General features: G+C 38.5%; 1 pseudogene; it reads left to right on the top strand.

The window, feature by feature from the left end:
* Positions 1-10,151: 10,151 nt before the first annotated feature.
* LOC102949621 lies at positions 10,152-10,473 on the top strand (annotated as a pseudogene).
* Positions 10,474-10,679: the final 206 nt, after the last annotated feature.

Below are 10,679 nucleotides of genomic sequence, written 5' to 3'. Positions count from 1 at the left end.
ATGGTATAATTGGCAATATGTAGCAAGAAATTTTTAAAACTTATATGCTTTAATGCTTTCTCACTTTTGGAAATTTATCCTAACAAAATATCCCTAAATGCTGAAAGCAGTTTTTCATAAAATACATTGGCTACACCACTATTAATCATATACTAAAGATCACAGGATATAATATATAAAAGTAAGGAATAGTAAATTTGAGTATGGTCCATTTATTTAATGAAATATATGTGGAACAATCCATATTAAAAGAATATTATGTGACCTTTAAAGACTCTGCTATAAAATGAAACATGCATATAATGTTAAAAATAAAATAAAAAGGACACATGATTGAAATTAACTTGAAAAGCAATCTATGCCTTCAAGGAAATGTGCTCAAATTAGTGACTCATTTTAGTTTTGACTTTCTAAATTTATTTATTATGGATGTCTTGTTTAAATGACATGTGTAACTTTCAAAATGAAGAAAATGAAACTGATAATTTACACAAACCTAAGCTTGTCAAAGACCTCATTGTTGGTTTACTATGCAATATCTGAAAATTTATCTAAGCCCTACACAATAATGCCAATGAACATGTCTTAAGTGCTTACCATGTTCTAGGCACTATACTAACTGCTTTAGAGATTTTATCTGATCTTCACAACAGTTTTGGGGGCTAGGTACCATTTTTGTCCCATTACAAGTGAGAGAAATGAGCTTTTCATTAACAAGATAACTAAGTCATACAGTTTGTGGGTGCTATGCCAAGATTTGAAATTGAGTTTGATAACCAAATATAGTTACTTAATTTCCACATTATATTGCTTCCTGTTTAATATATTCCATTTATTTCTTCAGCCTGTGCAAATCCTGTTTTCTCTCTGCTGTGTGTCTTCTAAGATGAGTGACTTTGTGTTGAGAGATAACCCTGCCCTCATGAGCAACAAATCCAGATTGCTCTTCGTGATTTATAGTCACCTTTCATGTTCTACAGCCTGTTTCTTTCCAGATTAAGAGAGAGTATTTTTGTCTACTTATAGATTACATCTTCTCACCCATATCTCCCTTTTGTCAGTATATCCTGTATCTTTTAAACATTTCATATGTGTGGGTTTTAACTTAAGTATAAGACAATAAAATTTTATTTTAAATTTTGCTAAGTGTTATGCCTACTGTTTTTATATTTATAGAATCCTATAAACTCAGATTTGAAGATGCAGGAGATTCTCTAGTCTACTTTCCTAGTCTACCACAGGTATTGTTTGTACAACTGTGAAGATGCTGAATGCATCTTTTCTCAAGGTGGGATATTTCCATTTTATGGTTGAAATCAGATCTGATGAGAAGCTGAAATGTGACTACAATCATTGGGTCTCTTAGTAGCTTCACTGAATAAATGTTGGTGGGAGATTTGGGTGGATGAACCAAGGGGGAGACTCCAATCTCCTTAGAGCTTCCTTAGGAGAAGGAAACATCAGACACTTAACCTCTCCCCTGGAGAAAGGGTCCTCCTAGTATATGTATCTGTGATCATCCAATTGTGATTCCCTGCTCAGAGGCAGTCAAGTGGCCTCCAAAGTCACACAGCTAATCAACACAGATAGACTAGGACTGAGAGAAAGGACTAGAATGGAAGAAATGAGTGACTTCCCTAAAGAAACAAAGAGATGCCCATTCTCTGTAAAAGTAGAGATTCAGGTATCGGGACTCACCCCAAATAATGAGGACAGGAGACTCATTTAATGAGACTGAACCTCATTATGTCTCTCTCCACAACCTCCATCCTCTTCTATCTTCCTATGTATTACTCAACCTCAAATCATACCCTCCCACCTAGTTCCATATGCCTAAGAGCATGGCCATATTGACAATTTAATAAAGTATGTATCTTTTGCTTTTAAATCTCTCATGGTATTCCACTGCAGCCCAACTTACTCATATTCTATTGCCATCTCCCCGACCCTTCCCTTTGCCCTAAGATTTTCATTTTTTTCTTTTAAACACTGCTTTTTATTTTTTGTAAGTTTTAATTTAAATTCCATTTAGTTAAAATACAGTGTAATATTGGTTTCAGGTGTACAATATAGTGATTTAACATTTTCATACAACACCCAGTGCTTATCACAACAAGTACACTCCTTAATCCCCATCACCTATTTCACCCATCCCCCCACCCACCTCAATTCTGGTAACCATCAGTTTGTTCTCTATAGTTAAGAGTCTGTTTCTTGGTTTGCCTCTCTCACTCTCTCTCTCTTTGTCTTTGCTCATTTATTTTCTTAAATTCTATGTATGAGTGAAGTCATATGGTATTTGTCTTTCTTTTACTAACTTATGCTAAGTGAAATAACATTTTCATTTTTTAAAAATAGTCCAAAGACTGGGGCACCTGGGTGGCTCATTCCGTTAAGCAGCCAACTCCTGATTTTGGCTCAGGTCATGGTCTCAAGATCGTGAGTTTGAGCCCCTATCAGGCTCAGTGCTCACAGTGCAGAGCCAGCTTCATATTCTCTGTCTCTGTCTCTGTCTCCCTCTCTCTCTCTCTCTCTCTCTCTCTCTCTCTCTCTGCCCCTCCCCCACTCACGCTTGCTCTCTCTCTCTCAAAATAAATAAATGTTAAAAGAATTGTTTAAATAAATAAAAAATAAACAAAAGTAGTCCAGAGACTTGTTTGCCTATATTCATAGCAACACTATATTCACAGTAGCCAAAAATGTGGAAACAACCTAAGTGTTCATTAACAGATGAATAAACAAAAGGTGGTATATACATACAATAGAATATTATTCAGCCATAAAAAGGAATAAAATTTAGATACATATGACAATATAGATAAACCCTGAGAGCATTATGCTAAGTAAAACAAGCTACACTCAAGAGGACAAATACTGTTTGATTCCACTTACATGAATATGTAGAATAGACAAATTTATAGACACAGAAAGTAGAATAGAGGTTACCAGGGGCTGGGGGAACGGATGATGAGGTGTTATTTAATGAGAACAGAGTTTCAATTTGTACTGATGAGAAAGTTCTAGAAATAGATAGTGGTGATAGTTGCACAACAATATGCAACTAATTTAATGCCACTAAATTGCACACTTAAAAAACTGCTAAAGTGGTACATTTTGTGTTATGTTTCTTTCACCACAATAAATGGTCACCAAAGAAAAAAGGCAAATTTTTCATTAGCATTATCAATTTTTTATCAAGAACATGTTGAAATGATTGTATTTTGGATATACGGGGTTAAAGAAAATACCCTTTTATAAAAGTAACCAATAAGGATGATATTTAATCTCTCGTATTAAGGGAAGGAAAGAGCTCTAAGATGGGATTTATGAGCTCGGAGGTATAGTTCCTATTCTGCCTCTAGGTGAGTGACCTTGTCTAATTCACATAATCTCTCGAATTAACTCTATAAAACAAGGTGATTAAATTAGATAATCTCTGAATCCCATCCCATTCTAAATATAATGTGCTCTGAATATTGAGAAGTCTTAAACAATTCCAAAGGGCCTATAAAACTGAAACCCTGCAGGGACTCCTGGAAACTGCCTTCTGATTCACATAAAACAGCCAAGCCCCTTCCCTGAGGCCACACCTGCTATTTGCCCAAAGGTAGTATTTATCAATTCTATCACCAACCCCTAACTCTACCAATTAAGACTCTTTCAAAACTCAAAACTGGGTTTTGAAACCCAGTTTCAAATCTCAATGGCAGGGATTTTCCACCCTAGAAAATATTCACAAGTTCCCTAAAAGGAAGCTCAATCCAATAGAAAGACCAAACAGTTTTGTGGCTCATCAAGTCAATTCACCCTCTGTGAGCCTTGTTTGCCTCATCTGTTCTTAGGGATAATAACACTATCTACCCCTCAGGGTTTTAGTGAGAATTATGTGCAATAATCCACATATAATGCTTAGCACAGTATTTAGTACATAGTTTGAACTCAATAAATACTCATTATTATCATTACCATGGAGAGGGCAGTGGGTGATAATCCCTGACTCACAGGGATATTGAAGGGATAGAAATGTGGTTTCTGTCTGTGGCAAGCAAGCCACAGATTTTTTGTAAACAGTCATCTAGCTACATTAGCCTGGAAGCTTGGAGTTTAAGAAATGTGCTTCTCTCTCTCTCTCTCTCTCTCTCTCTCTCTCTCTCTCTCTCACCAGGACTAAGTGTGGTAGAAGGGAGAAGTAAGATTCAACTGGGATTCAAATAGGATTGATATGACTAATTTTATGTACAAAAGGAAGAAAACCAACAGAAGGTCATATTGTTCAAAGCTGTCCCAGGAAAATGTGATTGCATTCTAGAATGTGGCAAACTAAAGGGATAGTTATGGCCATTGCTTATTCCTTGTTCACATGGGCCACAGTCCTGGGAGAGTGTTTGACTTCTGGTTCCCATTGATCTGGAAGGGCTTCCAGGAGGAGGCCCTCTGGGTGCTTGCAGAGCTGAGTCAACTTAGAGAGGTGATCGTAGGCAGCCCCTGCCGTGAGAGGCCTCTGGGTTTCAGGCAAGTGCTCACTGAAATGAGAGTATCTTTCCCAGTGAAAAGGGGTCTCCAGGGACCAAGGATCAAAAAAACACTGCCCTGTTCCCAGTCATGTTTATGTTGGCCTGGTCAGTGGAGGGCACTTGTTTAGGTAGCCAATTGCCCTTGAGAGTCAGAGTCTGAGGTTGTCTGGTAAGTAGGATAGTTTCCATCCCCCAGTAATTTCATTTAGTCCCCATCTCTGAGCAGCAAATCATTTGCTCCAAACTAGATTGACAAGAAATGATGATTGAACATAAATTTGTTTCTGGGGACAGAGATTTCCCCAAACTTTTCTTTTATTAGAAGAAAAGATTTACTCTCAATCCATATTTATGACCAGAGATTAGCAGCATCACATATCTAAGATTCTTTCCAATGATTATCATCACCAGTTCTCCCAGGCCATGCCAAAATTCATGCCTAAAGTCCATTTTTTAATATCATTCAATGTTAAGCATTCAAGAATCAGTTACAATGTTCCAGGACCTATAAAAGATGAAAGGAATACAAAAACAAAAACAAAAACAAAAAAAAATAGTGGATATTATAGGGGTTGTCATATATTATCCAAAGACAAGAGATAACAAGTGTTGACAAGAATGTGGAGAAAAAGTAAAACTTGTGCATTTTTGGTGGGAATGTAAATTGGTACAGTCACTATGAAAAACAGCATGGAGGTTACTCAGTAAATTAAAAATGTGGGACCCAAGGAAGTTAACAAAAATCCCCTACCCCTGGACAAGCAGAGCAAGACTAACTCCATTTTGTGCTACACCCACCATCTCATGTATAACCCCCACATGACCTACTTATTGCTTAAGACACTCCCCCACTCTAGTCAAGCTGCTGAGCACACCCTTACTGGAAACCGGCTCATATAGGAATGCGGAACCCCTAACTGCCAAAGAATGTAAACCCTGGCTTTTGCCCACCAAACCTGCACGCCAATTCTTAAGCCCCGCCTTCTGCCCGCCAAACTTGCGTGCCAATTCTGACCAGAGTGATAGGCTAGTTCAAACAGTTACTATAGGGTAAATTGTAATTTGATTGGCCACCTGCGTGTGGACTGACGTGACTATGCAACTTTCTGTGTGTGTTACAATCTCATTGGCCACTGGCCCCCATGAAACTGCTACACCTCTTAACCTAGGGGTCCAAGTCCCTGCTCCGCTGTGTCAGGTATGCTTGGGCCCAAGCTCGAGCTTGCAAATAAACTCTCGTGCGTTTGCATCGGTATTGGCTCCTTGGTGGTCTCTCGGATTCAAAATTTGGGGCATTACAAAAATAGAACTACCATATGTGATGCAGCAATCCCATGTCTGTCTGGATATACATGCAAAGGAAATGAAATAATTATCTCAAGAACATATGTGAACTCTCATATGCATTGCAGTATTATTCACTATAGCCAAGATATGGAAACAAGAAAAGGTATGGAACATTATTCAGCCTTAAAAAAGAAGGAAATCTTGCCATTTGCAACAAGATGGAGGAAATTAAAGGCATTATGCTACACAAAACATGCCAGGCAAAGACAAATACTGTATAGTACCACTTATATCACTTATATGTGTAATGAAGAAAAAAAAGTCAAACTCATAGAGAGTAGAATGGTTATTGCCAGAGGCTGTGGATGGGGAAATAGAGAAAGTTGGTAAAAGAGTATAAATTTTCAGTTACAAGAATAAATTTTGAGGATCTAAGTATAACATGGTGACTAAAGTTGGTAATACTATATTGGATAATTAAAATTTGCCAAGAGAGTAGAACTTAAATGTTCTCAGCGAGAAGAAAGAACGAAAGAAAGAAAAAAGTAAGAAAGAAAGAAAGAAAGAAAGAAAGAAAGAAAAGAAAACATGTAAGATAACAGATGTGTTGATTAATTCAGTGGTGGGAATCCTTTCACAGTGTATACAGATACAAAATCATCATATAAATACAAATATATTTATAAATTTATTTATTTTAATTTATTTAAATATATTATAATTTTATTTGTTAATTGTACCTCAATACATACTTTAACTCAAAAATGACCACTGACTTAAATGTAAAATAATAATAATAATAATAATAATAATAATGTAAGCATAAATCTAAAACTTTTAGAAAAACTTAGGAGTAAATCTTCAGGATTTAGGGCAAAGTGTTCTTAGTCTTGTCACCAAAAACATGAGTCCTTAAAGGAAAAATTGATAAATTAGGATTCATTAAAATTAAAAACTGCTTCTGTGTCAAGGACTCAGTTAAGAGCATGAAAAAAAAAACCTCCAGAGTGAGAGAATATATTTGCAAGTGATATATCTAACAAAGCCCTAGAATCTAGAATATATAAAGAACTCTGAAAATTTAACTAGAAAAAAAATCTAAGTAGAAATAAGCAAAAGACATGAAAAGACATTTCATGGAAAAAGAACCAGATGCAAAAAAAACACATAAAAGCTCAGTTATTTGCCAGTAGAAAATAAATATTAAAACCCAGTGAATATCACTATATATCTAGCAGAATGGCTAGTTTCTTTAAAAAGAGGTGAAAATATCAAATACTGGCAAGGATGTAGGAAAACTGGATTGCTGGTTGAAATGTAAAAAGGTATAGCCAGCCACTCTGGAAAACAATTGGGCAATCTCTAAAAATACTAAACATGCAAGTAACATATGCCTGAACATTTGTATTCCTGGGCATTTATCCCAGAGAAATGAAGAGTTATGTTCACCAAAAGCTTGCATATAAATGTTTATAGCAACTTTATTCATAATGGCCAAAAACTGGAAACACAGATGTTCTTCAATAGAATGATTAAACAAACTGTGGTACAGCCCTGCTCTGTAATACTACTCAGCATTTAAAAGGAATGAACTCTTAATGCATTAAATTATCTGGATAAATCTCCAGAGAATGATGCAGTGGGGAAAAAAAATCCCAAAAGATTACATACTGTATGATTTCAATTATATAATATTCTTGAATTCACAAAATTATGGAGATAAAGAACACATTAGTAATTTCCAGTGATTAAAAAGGAGATGGGAGGAAGAAAAGTGGATGGGGCTCTAAAAGGACAACATGAGGGATCCTTGTGTCTCTGGAAGTGTTCTGTATCTTCACTGTAGCAATGCTGATATTTTTATTTTGATACTGTACTATTATTTTGCCAGATATTACCATTTGAGGAAATGGTTGAAGAGTACATGAAATCTCTATATTAAATCTTAATACTGCTTGTGCATCTACAAACATCTCAAAATAAAAAGCTTTAAAAAAAATCTTAAGGAGTCAGTAAGTTTGGAATATGGTGGCAGAGTAGGAGGACCCTAGACATACCTCTTCCCATGAACACAACTAGATAACTAACAAATTATCCTAAATACCACAGAAATCAACCTGAAGATTGGCAGAACAAACTCTACAACTAAAGGTGTAGAAGAGGCGACACTGAAGAAAGGTAGGAAGTACGGACCATGGTTTGGGAGAGAAATAGATTGTGGCCATTGCAGCAGGAATGGAGCTGCAGTCACAGAGACAGACTAGCACTGAGGGGAGTGCACAGGGGAAATAAATCCCCATAGCAATTGGCTTGGAAAGCAAGAGGCAACAAATTTTATGAATTCCCGCAACCAGTGGGGCTTAAAGCCTGGAGTTTTAAAGGTCACTATGTTTGGCTCGGGGAGAGCTTGGAGGGCATTGGGGCTGCTCTTGGAGAGGAGGCAGGCAAACATCTTGCAGACATACAGCATGGAAACAGAGATATGAAGAGTACCTGGGGCACACAGTGGGGAGGTTATTTGCTCATCTTGGAGCACTTCCCAGAGAGACAGCAATCCCAGGTAGACTCCTCCAAGAACAAAGGAACTAGCCAGTGCCATTTCCCTCCCCTCCCCTTCAGCATAAGCACAGGGCCACTTGCTACCTAACTTTCTTACACCCAGCCCCACCACTCCAGCAGAAACACCCCTCCCAATTACACTAGCCTCAGTCTCAGCATGGTGGACTACCTCCCCCAGAAGTCCTGCACAAGCCTCTGCTCACACCATGTCTCCCAACAAGGGAGTTTTGCAGAGCCTTGGTTCCTGTGGCAGTGGCAACAGGCCTCATTTCAGAAACAGATAAGAACACACCTAGTTAATGCACCACATTTAGGCCAGGGCCCAAATACTGCCCACAATAGGCAAAGAGAGCCTCTGCAGATGACTGGCCTAAAGGATAAAGCAGCCAGACAAGAGAGCACACTCCAGAAGTGCCAGACTCTAGGGAATCAGGGACACTACACTGTAAGGCACTACAGGACCTCTTCTTCATAAGACCATTACACTCAAGAAAAAAGTACATAGCTGACTTTCCTAACACAGAGAAACAGGTACAGAGACTTACACAAAATGAGAAGACAGAAAATTTTAAATTTTATCCCAGATGAAAGAACAGGATAAGTCCTCAGCCAGAGTTCTAAGTGGAATAGATAACATGCCTCACAGAGAATTTAAAGTGCTGATGTTAAGAATACTCACTGGACTTGAGAAAAGAGTAGAAGACATGAGTGAGACCATTAACACAGAGATAAGAAATAGCAGAGATAAAGGATGCAATAAACCAGATCAGAAACATGCTTGATGGAATGAACAGCAAGATGGAAGAAGCATAGGAATGAATTAGTGACCAAGAAGACAGAGTAATGGAAAGTAATCAAGATGAACAAAATAGAGGAAAAATAATTATGCAAAATGAGAACAGACTTAGGGAACTCAGTGACTCCATCAAATATAATAACATTCGAATTATAGGAGTCCTAGAAGAAGAGAGAGAAAGGGGGGGGGGAGAAAATTTATTAGCTGAAAATTTCCCTAACCTGGGGAAGGAAATAGATACCCAGATCCCAGAGGCCAGTGAGCTCCCATCAAAATCAACAAAAGCAGATCCACACCAAGACATATTTTAATTAAACTGGCAAAATATAGTGATACAGAAAAATCTTAAAAGCAGTAAGACAAAAGAAAACAGTAGCTTACAAGCGAAAACCCATAAAGCTAGCAGGGGAATTTTCAGCAGAAATTTGGCAAACCAGAATAGAGTTGAATAATATATTCTAAGTGCTGAATAGGAAAAATCTGCAGCCAAGAATACTCTATCCAGCAAAGCTATCATTCATAATAGAGAGATAAAGAGTTTCCCAGATGAACAAAAACTAAAGGAGTTTGTGACCTAGTACTAAACCAGCACTGCAAGAAATATTAAAGGGGACTCTTTGAGTGGAAAGGAGAGACCATTAAAAAGACCACTTTTGGGGAGGAAAGAAGAGACCTATTAAAAAAATCAGTCAAAGAACTCACAAAATAAAAGGATATAAAATATGACAACATATACCTAAAACATGGGGAGGAGAGGAGTAAAGAATGGGTTCTAACTGCCTCCAATTGGGACTCCAAGCCTGAGCTGTATCTGGTGCTGGCACAGCCCCCAGAAGGCATCTGCATTTGCTACTGGTGGCAGCCGTAGTGAGCCAGGCCAGTTCCTCAGTGCCCAGCACCATCACTCCTAGTGGTCTGGAGAATGTACATAGGCTGGCAGTGAAGCTCATGCATCCCAGCCACTGCTCCCTTACCTGTTCTGGAGAGAAGGGAAGATGAAGGAGTTGAACTCAAAGTCCAGCCAGCCCTTGGCCTTCAAGCAGGATAAGAATGGTACTGAGAAGCAGGGGTGGGGCAGACTGGGCAAGTAGCCTCCAATGAGTCCTGGGTCGGTGCTGGTAGCTAGTCAGAAGGAACCCAGTGAGGTGTCAGCACCTAAGCAACCTCAGGGCCAACCAAAGGGGAAAAACAACAAGGGTGCTGTCAAGATGCAGAAAACTACAACTCCCAGGAGGAAATCAAGGGGCAGAGCCAAAGAAACTGGAGAAGGTGGCAGAAGAGGGCATTTCCTGGGAGTCCTCATAGAAAAAGCAGTAACTGCACCATACCACCTGCTCCATCACCAAGAAGCAGTTTCCTTCTGGGACTGGACAGCTCCACTCCACTTCCATTGCCCCCACCCCTCTCCCAAACCTACCCATCACTGCCACCCACCTGTGTTCTCACCACCATACTACACAGCACATTAGCTGCTGCAGAGCCCCAGAGCTGAGCGAGGAGCCGTTTCTTTTGGTCTCGGTTTC

The sequence above is a fragment of the Panthera tigris genome, chromosome D1 (genome assembly GCF_018350195.1).
Source record: "Panthera tigris isolate Pti1 chromosome D1, P.tigris_Pti1_mat1.1, whole genome shotgun sequence".
Taxonomy (NCBI): Eukaryota; Metazoa; Chordata; class Mammalia; order Carnivora; family Felidae; genus Panthera; species Panthera tigris.
Note: the sequence above shows the minus strand (reverse complement) of the source record. Positions and strands in the feature narration are given on the sequence as shown.